At 38.0% G+C, this 15,155-nt stretch overlaps 1 protein-coding gene across 2 annotated transcripts in view; it reads left to right on the top strand.

The window, feature by feature from the left end:
* The first annotated feature begins 8,427 nt into the window (after positions 1-8,427).
* The window catches only part of LOC145997399 (uncharacterized), a 58,312-nt gene continuing 51,584 nt past the window's right edge, over positions 8,428-15,155 (top strand). Inside the window, exon 1 of one of the 2 annotated variants that reach the window (XM_083134396.1) lies at positions 8,428-8,570. The gene's annotated coding sequence lies outside the window, so the exon portion shown is untranslated. Of the gene's footprint in view, positions 8,658-15,155 lie in introns of both variants that reach the window. The other variant, XM_083134397.1, reaches the window with a different exon arrangement.

Genomic DNA, 15,155 nt, shown 5'->3' with positions numbered 1-15,155 from the left:
TATTGCATTCGCCCAATTTGTAAACATGCGGTTGAATTCTGTGGTGGCCTTCTGGAGTCAGGGTAGCCTTTAGATTTTTTCTCAGAGGTGGAGGGCGCAGGCTGATTTCATACCTTGCCCTTCAGTCACAAGCTAACATTTTACTTATTATGATGACGTACTATTTAGCATTCTTAAACCCAAAGGTTTATGGCTGCAGCATCACACGCCTTCCATCTGTCCGCATCCTGAGCAAGATAAATCCAATCTTTTTCTATCCTTACCGATTTCCGTTAGATCCATCTCAACGTTATCCGTCCATCTTCGTTTTGGCCTTTCTACAGGTCTCTTACCATCAGGTTTCCCAACAAGAATCCTGTAAACTCTTCTTTCCTCTCCAATTCGTGCCATCTCAGTCTTATTTACTTATTATCATTGATTATCTTACAAATCATAAAATTTACATTGAATTGAAAATACGTTTTTGTTGTAGACATAGAAACTGCTCGCCTCCGTGGCGAAGCGGTTATCACAGTGCGCTACGATGCTAAGGGTCCTGGGTTCGAATCCCAGCCTGGGCATGGATGTTCTTTATAAGTGTACCTTCATCAATATAATCATATCATCCTCATCTTCGCAATTAGCCAAAAGTGGCAGAAAGCGAAATAAAATGAACCAAATCAATCGATAGAAACGGGATTCGTCTTGCTTCCTCTCCATGTAACTTTGTTGTTGCACATTTCTTTGTCATTTTGTAATTTTACACGATGCTCGGGTATCAAACAATTCTCAATTAATCTGTCTTCCTTCATGGTGTAGAGGTGTAGATTGTGTTTTTAGGCGATTCACAGCTCGCCTCTTACGGTAGACCTCATGGAGATAAGTCTCCAGCTGCAGTTTGTTATTTTTATAGTCCTGATCGGAAAGGAACAAGACCGCTTGAGCATCTAAAAGATTTTACAGGAGTTCTACATGCAGATGCTTATACTGGTTATAACCAATTGTATATTAATGATGAAAAATTAGCAACCAAGATAGAAGCAGCAGCATGCTGGGCTCATACGCATCGTATATACACAATACACACACCCAAACATTTTATAACCTTGTCCCTAGGTTCAAAACATGCAATATCTGAAGTTCTGTGGATATAACTATTGGCAATAGACAGGTATTCTTTGAATCATTACATAACGCTAATTTCCCTTTTGATATATGTAGGTTTATTCATATCTTATTTACAGAAATTAAATCTTGGCCGTTATTCGCAAAATCCACATTTCAGTGTGCCCTGTCCCCCCTTCCCGAAGAGAGTGTGTAGACTCGCGTAGCCACTGGCTTCACGAATAAAAAAAAATAATAATAACCCTTCAGTATTAAAAAAGGTTGCTGAAGGTATGTGTACATGTGTGCCCGGTTTCCCACATGAGATGTACTATTGAATTAATATGGAAAAGATGAAGTGTGTGTATTAAAAGAAAGAAAGTTAGAGTCCCCGCCGATTCATAGTATCAAGAAACTTCCCCCTTTCGTCCTATAGAGAAAAATACACCTCTTTACCTCGCCGTATTACACCAAACGTCTGAGGGCGACTGCTCCCTTCCCTTCCTTTATATAGGCCCCGCTAATCACCTAAACGTTACTGGAAACTTTCCGCTGGTCGGCTGTCCAGCGACACACCTAGCTACCCCAACGGCCAAGAATACATACGTACAGGAATACATAGACATCCACAACATTACCAAAACGCATGACACTAAAACCCGACCTATCCAATTAAACTAATTAATTAAACATATAAAATAAAAAAGGATCAAGTAATGATTGCATCATTACAATGGTACGTGTCTCTGATCCATGTTTTTACGTGCCGAAGTGTACTGTAAGAAAAGAAGTAATTAAAAATTACGGCTTGTGAATTGTGAAGGTCAGATCCCGACTTCGAGATATTATTTTCGGACTGTTTTAGATCCTGAACACTCGAGGAATTCCAAAGCATCGAACATACAGATGTTATTCTTGGTATTTTCTACACTTTAAGATTCTGAAATTAACAATTCTTATTCCAGAAGAGCAAAAACAATCACGTGAGTGTAAAATACTGAACGGAATTCAATATTATCACCGCGTCGGGAAAATTTCGAAAATTTCCTGTCCCGAAAATTTTCCGACCTGATCTGAAAATGGCGATTTTCTTCAGACCCGAACGTCTAATTTATGAAAATTTATCTTTCCCAATGCTGTTCAGACCAAAAAATTCTCTTCCGCATACGGCTTGGGGAAAAGTACTTAATTTCAGATGTCAAAAGGTATTACCTATTTAGATGTAAACCATAATGGGTGGATCACCATTTACGCTTATTGAGGGCTTCAAGTTTGATTTTGCTGCTTTGGAGGATCGCCCCCCTTTTTTTCTTGTTTTTACAAAACACTCTTGGGGCAAATAACGGGACCAGGAGGTCATTTCAAATCATGGACAGCTTACATTTATAAATTTAACACGACATATTTAAATAATTGACATTTAAATACGTAGGGGAGAGCGGGGTCAATTGTAACAATTTTGACAAATGATGCATTTTCTATGAAACTATTTATCTTTGCAGCGTGAAAATCGGCATGGAAACACTACAATATGTTGTTATTGATATTATGTAGTCACAATCCCGCCATATATAATATGCTAATCATAATTAATGTTTTAAAAATGTGTGACAAATATTACAATTGACCCTTGCTCGGGGGCAAATGTAACACACTACAGGGGCAAATGTAACATACTAACATTTACCAGAAATACAATTTATTTTTTTGCTGGAAATAACATGTACCCTTACACAATGATTAAGAATTAGCTAAGTGTGCTTTCGTTAATAAGTAGGCTAATCGAAATATACCAGGTCCCAAACACTGTTTCTAACAAATAGATGAGAGGAGGGTATTATGGAATACCATTTACATTTCTAAAAATAGCTGCACTAGTTTTTGAATAAAATACCCAAAATCATCATGAGTACATACTATAACTAATTGTAATGAAGTGTCACTTGTAAGAAAAATACTATTTATTTTGCTGTTATAAAAAAAAACATATTTTAAAAAAAAGTTACAAATGGAGGCTAATATGAAATAGTCGGGTAATATGGAATAGGTGGTTTAAACCATTGAAAAACTAATGAGACTTCATAAAACATAGTTATTTTGAACTATAAAAACCATATTTCTAAGATTATGTGCAACTCATTTCTGCTTCGAGTCTATTTACAAAAGTCACAGATATAATCTTCTTTCTCTGCTCCGGTACAGTCAAGGTGAGCCCACAGAGAACAGCTGAAGCATTGAATCCAAATTTCCCCGCGTTGATCTTCGGAGAATTTTCCGTTACAGAAGATACATTCAGCGTCTTTGTTTTCCGGTTCTTTAGTTGAGGGCATGAAGTCCATTACAGATGATACATCAGAATGGATCGATGCATCGCTGCTAACACTGGAGTCATCTCTTTTAGGTTTAGGTCTAGAAGGTCGGTCTAAGTTTAATTTCTGAACGGGGGGTCTTTGAATGCTCGGTTTGTTTTGTTGTTTTGAAGCTTCTGGTTCCTTCTTTTTGTCCTTTTCTTTCAGTTCATCCTCTAACTGTGTTTTATATGGGGAGTAGGTTATTATAGAAGAAGATCCAGCTTTCCTGCCTCTATTTGACTTTTGCTTTTTTGGAGGTGGTGGTGATATCTCTATGGGTAGGACAAAATTTGTTGACTTAGACGTACCAGGGACAACCACATCAGGACTCTTGGGAGAACAGGGTTGAGGTGAATCAGAGCTGGTAGACGAACATGGAAGAGGGTCAGTTGTGGGTGTCATAGTCTGAGGCCTAGGAACAGTGAGTGTAGAAGCAATAAAATCTTCACTGCTGAAAACATTTCTATTGACAGGATAAATACCAGTCACTTTGAAGCCGTTTACTGCTATGTCCCCACGTTGTACTTTAAGGTAGGCCCTGCCAAACAGTTCCATCATATCAAAAATACTCAAGGGCCTTGAGCTATGCCTTAAAAAAGATCTCACTTCCTCACTATAGTGAGACTTTAATGGACTCATAAAGGTTTTATCCAATGGTTGGATTTTATGCGAACAGTGGGGAGGTAGACATACAATCGTAACATGACTTTCCCTTGCTAAACTAATTACGTCAATGTTACGCTTGTGGGTTGTGTGGCCGTTAAGGAGAAGCAGGACAGGTGACTCAGCTGAGGGTTTTGTTACATCAATGAAATGTTTAAACCATTTAGTAAAAATGTTTGTCTGTATCCAACCAGACGGGTGGCACGATGCGATGGTCCCTGGTGGAGCACCTCTAAGAAGTTGTTCATTCATGTTCTTCCTCGGGAATATCACAAGAGGCGGGACAAAGTCACCTCCTGCACTCATACAGGGAATGATGGTTACGAGAGAACCTCTTTCGGCTGAAGTAAGGGACCCAATTTGTCTCTTTCCTTTTAGGCCTACTACATGAGGAACTTTACTTTGCACCACAGACAAACCAGTTTCGTCTACATTAAATATCCTGTTAGGAGGATAGTTGTGTTTTTTGAAAACAACATCGATCAGGTCAAAAAACTTGTCTACTTCTTCTTTATTAAATCCCCTGGCCCTGGCAAAAGATGTACCCATGGGTTTACGAACTGAAAGTTTCGGGTTCCTTTTCATAAAAGCGTAGAACCAGTCTTTGCCAGCAGTTTCGTCCTTAAATGGATGGGGTATGTTATTGCGAACCGCAAGTTGATAGGCAAGACTGCAGACATCCCTTTTTGTGAGCCCATATAACATGGCCTCCATCTCAACTAAATATGTTTGTAACTTGTCTTCTAGTTGTTTAGGAAAAACTGGCTTACGGCCAAGAGTAGTTGAGGCTGCTACCTTTGCATTTTTCTCCTTACTGTTGACAAGGCGGAAGAGAGACGCTCTGGGAACCTGGAATTCCTTGGACGCCTTAAGGTACCCTATCTTCTTCTCACGAACAGCTTCTATAGCCTTAGCCATCTGCGTCTCACACCAAAGCTTTCGCTTCTTTCCCTCATCTTCCTTCTTTCTAGGCATATCTGAAAAAAAAAAAACCAGACTATTTAGAACTCTTGCAACTAAGGGGGGGGGGGGTAGGTTTAAATAGATAAAACACATCTTAAAACAAATTATTTGTAGGTCTAGACTGTAGACTAATTTTCAAATAACAGAAAAATTGTGTTTTGTTTTCATTCAAATGAGGGCCTTCCCCATGGCGTAGTGGTGGCGTCATTGTCTTGTAATCAAGGGGTCCCGGGTTCGATACCCGGTGGAGGCACAAGCGGTTTGGATCCCACTTTAAACTGTAGGTCCAGTCCCGATTAGCCTTACTGTGCATAAAGTGGACTTAAAACACCAACTCAAACTCAACTAATTCAAATGGATTTAGCTTTTAAAAAAATGTACTTTGGTTTTAAATTAGGCTATATTACTATTTATGTAAGTAGTAATAATTATTGTTTAGCTATCAATATTATACGCAAAACTCATTTTTTAACTAAATTTTTATTCAGTATATTTTGTCGGGTTATATGGAATACTATACTTTTACGTCGGGTATTATGAAATACCTAGTATTCTATAATACCCGACACGCCATCTTGGAAAATGAACCTTTAAACGGATGGACAAAACATTGTCAGCTAAAAAACGACCACAGTATAACAAACTACAATTCTTTTAGTGTATATTATGCTTAACATCAATGTTCCAGTCACATGTGTACTAGTAGGTTAAAATGTTTGAAAACTTACCTGCAAAAACTCTTGAAAATCACGAAACACACTTTGTTCTGTAGCGAGTGGTAACACAACAACAAGCGGTCAGCTCTCACTGCACTGCATCATGGGAGTCTTTCTTGAGTAGTTCATGGTATTCTCACGTGATAGCAGCACCGAATAGAGCCAAAACCTTGGTATTCCATATTTCCCGACTATTCCATAATACCCTCCTCTCCTCTATATATCTGATCATTCTGACTGACAGTTATGACAAATGTAAAAGCTGTCTCCTTTGGTGCATTTCTCATGTGACCAGTTGTCACAAGTTAAGCACTGCACCCATTGCTCACCAGATGCACTATTGGACCACTTCTCAAGACAAACTAAACAAAAACATTCGTCGCCTTCATAGCTGCTTTCCTGACACCTTCCTGCGCTTCTGCTTGCAGTTCACTTCTTTTTTGATTGACGACTATCACTTCTGTCGAACAGCCTCTTTTCCCCTTTGCTGTTATCTTGTAGAATGTAATAATTCAGGATGGTTGAACAATGGTATTTATTACAATGCAAGTGAATATTTTACATTAGAAACGCATAAGGGGCAATTGTAACAGTGTTACAACTGCCCCGGTTACATTTGTTACATTTGCCCCATCCTGACGCCATATTGTTTGCTGGCTTGCAGCTACTAACCCCGACACCAGAAATTGATCACAACTATCTTAACAAATACATCAAATATTGTGTATTGCGATGATATATACAAACCTTGATAAGACGACATCGCGAAATCCCTATTAAACAATAAAAAGGAACCTTATGTTTTTACTTACGTGTTGAAAATTTGACAAACTCCCAATAATAGCCGGAACAATCGCTACGTTAGTACCACCGCCACATGAGTCACTCCCAACTGACGTCTCCTTTCTACAGGTTTGAATAGTTTTAAAAAATACCTCACGAGAGCAGCATAGGAGTGATTGTTACATTTGCTCCGTGTTACAATTGACCCCGCTCTCCCCTAATTATAAAACCATAATTATACCAACAATACTCTATGGCATAGAGAGCTTAACGCTCCAAAATAAGCATAAAAGTAGATTAACAGCATCAGAGATGAAATACCTCAGAAGAGTGGAAGGGAAAACCAGACGAGATAGAATCAGGAACACTAAAATCAGGGAACAGCTTCAAGTAGAATTAATTGAAGAGGTAATAGAGAGAAGAACACTGGGCTGGTATGGCCATGTCATGAGAATGGGAGAAGAAAGAAACAAGTAATGGAAGCGACACCAGAAGGAAGGAGAGGAAGAGAAGACCTCGGATAGAATGGGAGCAATACCTGGCTGCATAGCCGTGTGCACACCATCTGATTAGGGGGGGGGGGCAAAAGCCTTGATGAAACTTCAGTCGGGAAAGAAAAAAACTCATTTTATGTCGCTGTTTTAGTTTTATTGCATGCGCGTGTAAATATATATATATATAAACACATTATTTAAATACATTACATAATTCATTCGCACATAACAAACCAACAGCAAAAATTATACAAATTGTCTCTGAAATGTGCGCGCTCCTTTTTCTACTCCTCTCTGTGGTAATTTACAGATAAGAATGAAACTGCGAGCGAAGCGAGCAAGAAAAATTTTCGATCCAAATTTTTGCAGACTGAAAACAATATTGATTTAATAGAGCGCAAAACAATTCATAGGGTGCCATTCTCTTTTACGTTTTTTTTTTCATTTAGATCGTTCGGCGCCCAGAGCCAACTCCAGATAAAATTTGAAATCGATGGGGCAATTGCCCCTCTGTGCCCTATGCAGGTGCTACTGACCGTCAGGAAGAATTAATGCAAGAAAGACGTGAAAACTAATACCATATCGACTGTCATTTTGGCCTGCTAGTCTTGCTTTCTTTTACTTTAATGTTTGCCCCCTTGCACTCCCTAGAATTGATTTCCGTCCAAGGATTTGGGGGCAATGTCCCTCTGCCCCCTGTAGTCGCTCCACTGCACTCCCTTCCCCCGTAGTTGCTTTGAACTTTCATCGGCTTGAAAATACTTCATTTTCCTTAAGCCCGTTAATATCGTGTATTAACTGAGATAAGACACTAAATTTCTAGGTGAAAGTATAATAATATTGGGCATGGACGTCTGGAAGCCCTTAGACCTCCCCTTTAGAAAACGAATGTCAACCTAGAAGTATATATTTCACACATGTAATTTGATTGCATAGTAATTTACATCAATTATTGTAATGGGGATCCAGGAATGCGATAATTTCAAATTCAAGTAGTGTTTTTTGAGGGGGCAACACTATTATCGGGTTAATATGACCCATGGAAAAATATCTTGCTTGTTCCTCCGTGGAAAAAATCTGCAGACGTCCATGATTAGGGGGCAATTGCCCCCTCCGTGCGCACGCCTATGCCTGGCTGTCAGAGATAGTTACTAAAATAGGGAAGACACTAATGGAAGTTAAGAGAATGGCACAAGATAGAAAGAGTTTTAGCAGATGGCTGAAGGACCCCCACTCCTAACAGCACGAAGGGGAAGAAGAAGTAAGTTCAACATATTTCTAAATTTCTAATTATTTCCTCCAGGAGCAGGAATGATATGCATCACTGGTCGGAGAAAGGGATATGAAACTGGCAACATTGAACTTTCACCAAGAACCATTTTCCAAGATGGTATACGTCGGAAAACTTGTGACGTGACGATATTGTGTAGTGCTATGTTACGCTTAAATTCAATGTAGCATGGGTGGTTTTTCTCTACGTATCAACGAAATTTTAACGACGCGGAAACCGGCGTAGTGTAAGTATATCTTAAAGCTTAGAGCTCAGTGTGTTGCGAACATTGTCGGGATGCAACTTTATTGAGCAACGCTTTCATACGTTGAAGGTAAGTCTGGTCCATACCAGATGGTTAGGTGGCTATCATTTAGGTCATATGAAAATAATGCTCTTTTTTGGTGTTGTAGGTTTTCATTTTCAGTACTCTAACAGATTAGAAAATGTGGTGGATGTGTATATTGATTTTTGCATTTGTAATGCTAGAGTACTTGAAGCGGGAGTGCTCAGTAGCAGCTAGACATACATACATCACCACTTCATACAATATTCATCGCGGAAATTGCTTAAGAATTTCAAAACAAAATCATAATAAATTCACAGGATGATGGAAAACATCCACTTTTGCGCAAATCGAACTTATTTTGGAATTCACCCATGTTCACCAGCCTCCGTAATCCATATATGAACTGCAATAAGAAAACCGGTACGCACAATGGAAATCTTAGTCTTACAAAATATCACTCACGACAACAACAATAAGAAACAAACGTGTAGTGCAAAAAGTAGTGTGCAGAATTAGGAAGGATGATTTTTAATATTTCAAAGTATTTATCCAACTTGTGTGCTGTTAATTACTTTGAAGTAGACATTATTCATCGTAAGTAGTAACGCTATTGTACTTGTACTTTGGGTATGGTAATAATGCACATGGATTTGTGAGGGGCGTGTTCATTTACACATCCAATTTCAACTTTTTTTTGGGTCGGGTACCCTATTCTACACCCTCGAATTTCGAAATTATTTTTTTCATTATGAACATTATTTGATCCTATTTGTGAATATAAAAAAATTGGAGCGCGGAAAGAAGTATTTACGACTGTACAGCCGTTTAAAGTTGAAATTTTGTCGTTTGAAGTGGTTCGCAATTATTTCCAATTTCTAGATCGTGATACTAACACGACACCAAATTTTAACTATCGATCTCAACCTAACTGAACTAACCTATCCACGCGCCAATGGTTCGTGGGGCTAGCGCCAATGGTTCGTGGGGCTAGCGCCAATGGTTCGTGGGGCTAGCGTCAATGGTTCGTGGGGCTAGCGCCAATGGTTCGTGGGGCTAGCGCCAATGGTTCGTGAGGCTAGCGCCAATGGTTCGTGGGCCTAGCGCCAATGGTTCGTGGGCCTAGCGTCAATGATTCGTGGGGCTAGCGCCAATGGCAATGTCTCAAATATCCAATCCGCCAATAAATTACATAAATAATATATTGAAATCGCAAATTATCCCATTGCACAAGTCATTCATAACAAGAAAAAATTGCAAATTATCCCATTGCACAAGTCAAAGATAAGAAGAAAAAGAAAATGTTCAGACGTGCGCCTGTGACATGAATCCAAGATGCGCCATGATCAAATCCCTGCAAAACCGTTTCGACGTTACATAAGGAATCTAAATATTGAAAAACGTAAGTTTCCTAGCACGTAGATCTAAAAAAATTACTTTCCGCGCTATTTAGAAACATCGTTTCTTATGAAGAACTAATTTTCGTAACGAGAATATTTGAAATGTGCGAAAAATCGAGGGTGTAGAAAAGGGTACCCGAGCCTTTTTTTTTTGTTAATAAAATTACTGCATGGACATGCTGGTGATATATGTGTTATTGCACTTGAGTAGATACACAAATTCACCAATTCTAGTTCAAGTTTACAGTAGTGTCTTTCAGGAGACGACAGTCTTTCACATAGTATCTAGTAGCATTAAAAAAGAAAAAAATGGGTAAAATTTTCGTATCCTCAAAACGTATTTCTTCACTTTTACAGGAGAAAGTACTTACCGAACTGACTTTCCGTACAACACTTCCGTCAAGGAGTGTTTTTTTTCCCATCGCTTAATTTATTTCACCGGTAAATATTGTATTTTTGAAGATTAATGTCTCTCCAATGCAAGACAGCTGTTGCCTCTATGTCCTTCCACTATGTGAATCAAATGTTGCATGCATTCGATGATGTAACCCCCTGGTCAGTGTTTCCAACCATGCCATTGTTTTCCAAGAATATGACAATTTTAACTATGTTTGTCGAACCTAACCTAACCTTGCCATGCATGGTTCGTGGGGCTATTTATGAATGGTTCGTGGGGCTATCCGTGAATGGTTCATGGGGCTATCTGTGCATGGTTCGTGGGGTTTTCGAACCTGAAAAAAAAATATATAAAATCAGTAACACGAAAGTAGGTATATTTCGATGAAGAAGGTTGTAACACTGCATAACCACTGATCATGGACAACGCTAGTCAAGATTTCTCTGCCATATTGCGTGTAACGCAAGTGAAAACAAACAAACAAGAATTACTCAATATGTCGAAAATTGAGATTATATGCGTAAAAAAAAACGAAATGGCACCTTCAAGAATCCTTAGGAATTCAGAATAGGGTAAATTTCTCGTATTGGACAAACGGCTGAAATTTGCTAGTTCTTGTAATTTCAATTTGTGATTAAAATTAACTGATATGCCATCTGGTGGGACTTTCAGGAACTAGTCTAAGTAGGATATGTTGTGTTGAAGTCGTTTAAAGCATGGGGAATATGCGAAAGAGTAAGGTCTACTGTTCAGGTTTTTTTGTGCTCTAAATCGTTTTATGGGTCAGAACAAATGAAAAGTTTTCATGTATTTCCACTCCATGGAATCAACAAAAGGAAATATTTATATAAATCAGGGGAAACGTAATTGATTGACAGAAGATTGGCATGTGGGAATAACACTGTAATTCGGCAAGGAAATTACGAAGAATGCATGAGTCTGTTCACTTTATTTTTCGAGAGATTGCCATGAAAGTAAAGTTTTAAATTGTACTTTATAAATAAAACTTTTTTCTTTTTCGAAACGTCATGAAGCGTCTTACCCAATGCATTCATGTATTATGTATGTGTGAAATTTGGAACAGGTGCAAGTCGATTGAGAGAGAAGATGAAAATAGTTTGAGAATGACTTAATGTCAAATGTAACCAGAAAAAGAAAATGGAAATGCTAATGTTGCTGCGTTATTCAGTACGATGTCCTTTTTCAGTGATAATAGCCTAGTCATGAAATCGTGAATATTATCGAGAAAGAACTGCGACGATATGTTCGCAATTTTCTCCTGCCAGCTTTTCAAGTATAGGTCAATTTCAATTTCTTTGTTTTCAAATAATTTCCGAGAATCCCAGTTATAACATGAGGTGCAGATGATACAGCACTGCTTTGAAGAACCAGTGTGTATACATTAGTTCTGTCTGCATTTTCCATGTTATTTTTGCCTATCATAATTAAATGCTTCGTTCTCATCACAGCTTCACCTTCATTAGAGTTCCTGGAATTCACATCGCATTCGCAATATTTAAAAATATCGCGTAATTTAAACGTTTCTCCTCCATAGCAGTCATGACAACATGCTGCTGTTTCGTACTACTGCTGAATGTAAACAAAGATTTATCATACTTAGAGTGGCCATATTGGAAGCGACAGTAGCGCTCGGGTGGTAATTTTAATCGCGAATATTCGTACTTATGTATTCTGCATTGAGAAACATTGTTGAAGGTCGCATTTCACTTATTTCACGGAAATAAGCTCTATTTGCGACATATCGAGCAAGTTTTCTTCGTTTCTTTTTGCCTTCGGTAACTTGCAAAATGGCGGTCACAGTTTCACTACCGTACTCGGCATGCAGTGTTTCCACCACACTGCACCCAAAAATACCTACGTAGCCCCACAAACCATTGACACATAGCCCCACGAACCATTTCCAGAAAGGTTAGGTTGGGTCACATTTAGGTTACAATAGTTAAAAATTGTTTTAGAAAAGAAATGCATAGCCCCACGAACCATTGACGCATAGCCCAACAAACCATTTGCGGAAACGTACCTTGTTACAATAACACGTGTTTGGAAACACTGACCGTGATTACGTCATCACACACAGGCAACATCCGGCTGGAAGGAAATGGATGCAACAGCTTCCGTGCATCGGTCACACATTTATATCGATAAATAGATGATTTACCGGCAAAAATCAATGAACGATGCGAGAAAACACTTCCCCGAAATTCCACAACTATAAAGAAACTGCATTCGGTAAGTAATTTCTCCTGTAAATTTGAAGAAATCCGTTTGTCCGATACGAGAAATTTACCCAGGATACGTAAGTACCAATGTGAAAAAGAAGAAAATAAAGGAATTTCAGACGTTTGGCGGTTACTGAAATTTTACCAAAAAAAATGTCAACTGTTTCGATTGTTTTATGATTTTTTGTTCAAATTCTAGCAGGAAGACTAATTATCTTAGAATTTTGGCAATTATTGTCACATGAAATTTGAACCTTCCTCAAAGTAATGAGCACTGTTTGGATTTCGAAAGAAAAGTTATTTATGTTGAAAAATACAACTTAAAAATTAGCTTATGTAAGCATGCTCACTTCCCATGGACAATGTATTTTCCATTGGCAAGCGACTGTAAGTATCGTAGACTAGTGGGAATTAATGTAGAAGTAAATCGGAAACTTAGTATAATGCATTTAGGGACTTTATTTTAATACTAAGAGAACCAAACCTTGCCTGCCTAACCTAACTACGAAAGTATATATTGAACAAGATCTTAAGTGATTGCTAAAACTGTGCAGTATGTGTTAACAGAAGTAAATCAAAATCGAACAATGTTAAAATTGCATTCATAGCATGATGAAATCGCAATAAAATAAAAGGTAAACATTTACTATTCCACAAACACAAGTAACTTCTTAGTTTCGTCACTTTTAACATTCGTACTTACCTATCTGCCTCACGGAACATTCTTCACGGTGTATTCACGTTTTTTTGATGAAAGTAATGTCAATTTTTCACATTACGAGTACTTCTTTATTTGCGTTGTTTCTGTATGGCACGTACACCTTCGCAGATCATCGCACGTCGTGCTTGTGTTTTGTCGATGCAGTGTTTCCAACCTTCATAACCCAAAAAATGCTCAAGTTAATTTTTTTTTTTAAGCTTCTTTGCATTATTTTACGAACAAAATTTTAACTATGCTTGCCTAACCTTGCCGGAAATGGTTCGTGGGGCTATGCGTGAATGGTTTTTGGGGCTATCCGTCAACGGTTTGTGGAGCTACCCATTTTTCAAGTACCCAATTACAAAATCCAGTGGATCTTCCACACCCGGTATGAATTTCACCATGCATCCACAACACGTAATCTTTTCGGAAAACAATGGTGTGGTTGGAAACTCTGCAATTGACAAAAAACACGCATGACTCGCGATAATCTACGGAGGTGTTTGCGCCAAAGGCTATTGTGCGTCAGAGAATTAATTTTCAACAAAAATAATGAATTTCCGCTATGATACATTCCCACATGACTGAAAATACCTTTCAGATGTTAGACAATGCTACAGGAACTTATTACCGTAAGTAGTTTCTTGTGTAAAAATGAAGAAATCTGTTTGTGGAATACTAAATTAGTAACAAATAAAAGAAGCTTGGGCCAACATGTCAATTACAGTGTTTTGAATGAAGCTGCTAGAACCCTTGGCCCTTTGTAGATCCTCGAGAAAGTGAAATATTTTGCATAGTGTATGAAGATTGTTATTTACAAAGGTTTTCAGCTGTTTTTACCTTTAACATGAAGCAGAACAGCCCAATGGCTTCGCACAAGTGAATAAATCACCCAACAGGACATTCAACGTCAGCAGCAGACTGTTACCTACCATTTCATAAATGTATTATAAAATAATGTAAATGAAATACGAAGGACTGAAAACTTACGAAACCAAAATATATATGAATTTATAATGTCAATTTATTTGGCGTTTATAATTTTACATCGTTAGGTTTGGTGCCGATAGCAATTTTAGATGTTTTTGTTAACTTAGGAATGCTAAGTTTGATCTTCTGCACATGTTCTTTAGCTATTTGAATATGCATACAACCTGTTTTCACTAATACAAAGTGGTGAAAATACTCTTATGCTGGATCAGATATCTCTGTTTTTTGTGTGTTTTCTACATGCTGGAGCCAGTTTAATATTACATATAAAAATATATGTATTTGTGCATGTCATGTTTCAGATTTTGTGATGATTTTCACAAATGATACAGAAGGATGCCTAATGTGTGGAAGTAGGTTTGATATTCAAGGAAATTGATTTGCGCATATTGAAATAATCAGAAAGTCAGATCAGTGTTTGTTTACAGACATGTATAGAATTTGCAGGGTGGCTAATCACTGGGAATTATGCGTGAATTCTACTTGAATTTTTCTCCGTAGACGTGAAAAATTACAACTTTATCTCATCCAAATCCTATTCAAATTTTATGCAAATAAGAATTATTTTCATAAAATGTTTTTGCTTCGCTCGCAATTCCTGCTTTTCTTAGTCTTATCAAGATTATAACCATAGCTAGGAGGCTGCGGGAGTCGGTCCTAGTTGCCGAACTATCTAAATGAAAAATGTCGTAAAATTGATCGATTGATTTGAGGTTTTAAGTCCACTTTATGCACAGAAAGGCTAATCGGGACTGGACGTACAGTTTGAAGTGGGATCCGAACTACTGTGCCATGGGGAGAAAAAATAATTGAAATCGT

Source organism: Lepisma saccharinum, chromosome 13 (genome assembly GCF_977018435.1).
Source record: "Lepisma saccharinum chromosome 13, izLepSacc3.1, whole genome shotgun sequence".
NCBI lineage: Eukaryota > Metazoa > Arthropoda > Insecta > Zygentoma > Lepismatidae > Lepisma > Lepisma saccharinum.
Note: the sequence above shows the minus strand (reverse complement) of the source record. Positions and strands in the feature narration are given on the sequence as shown.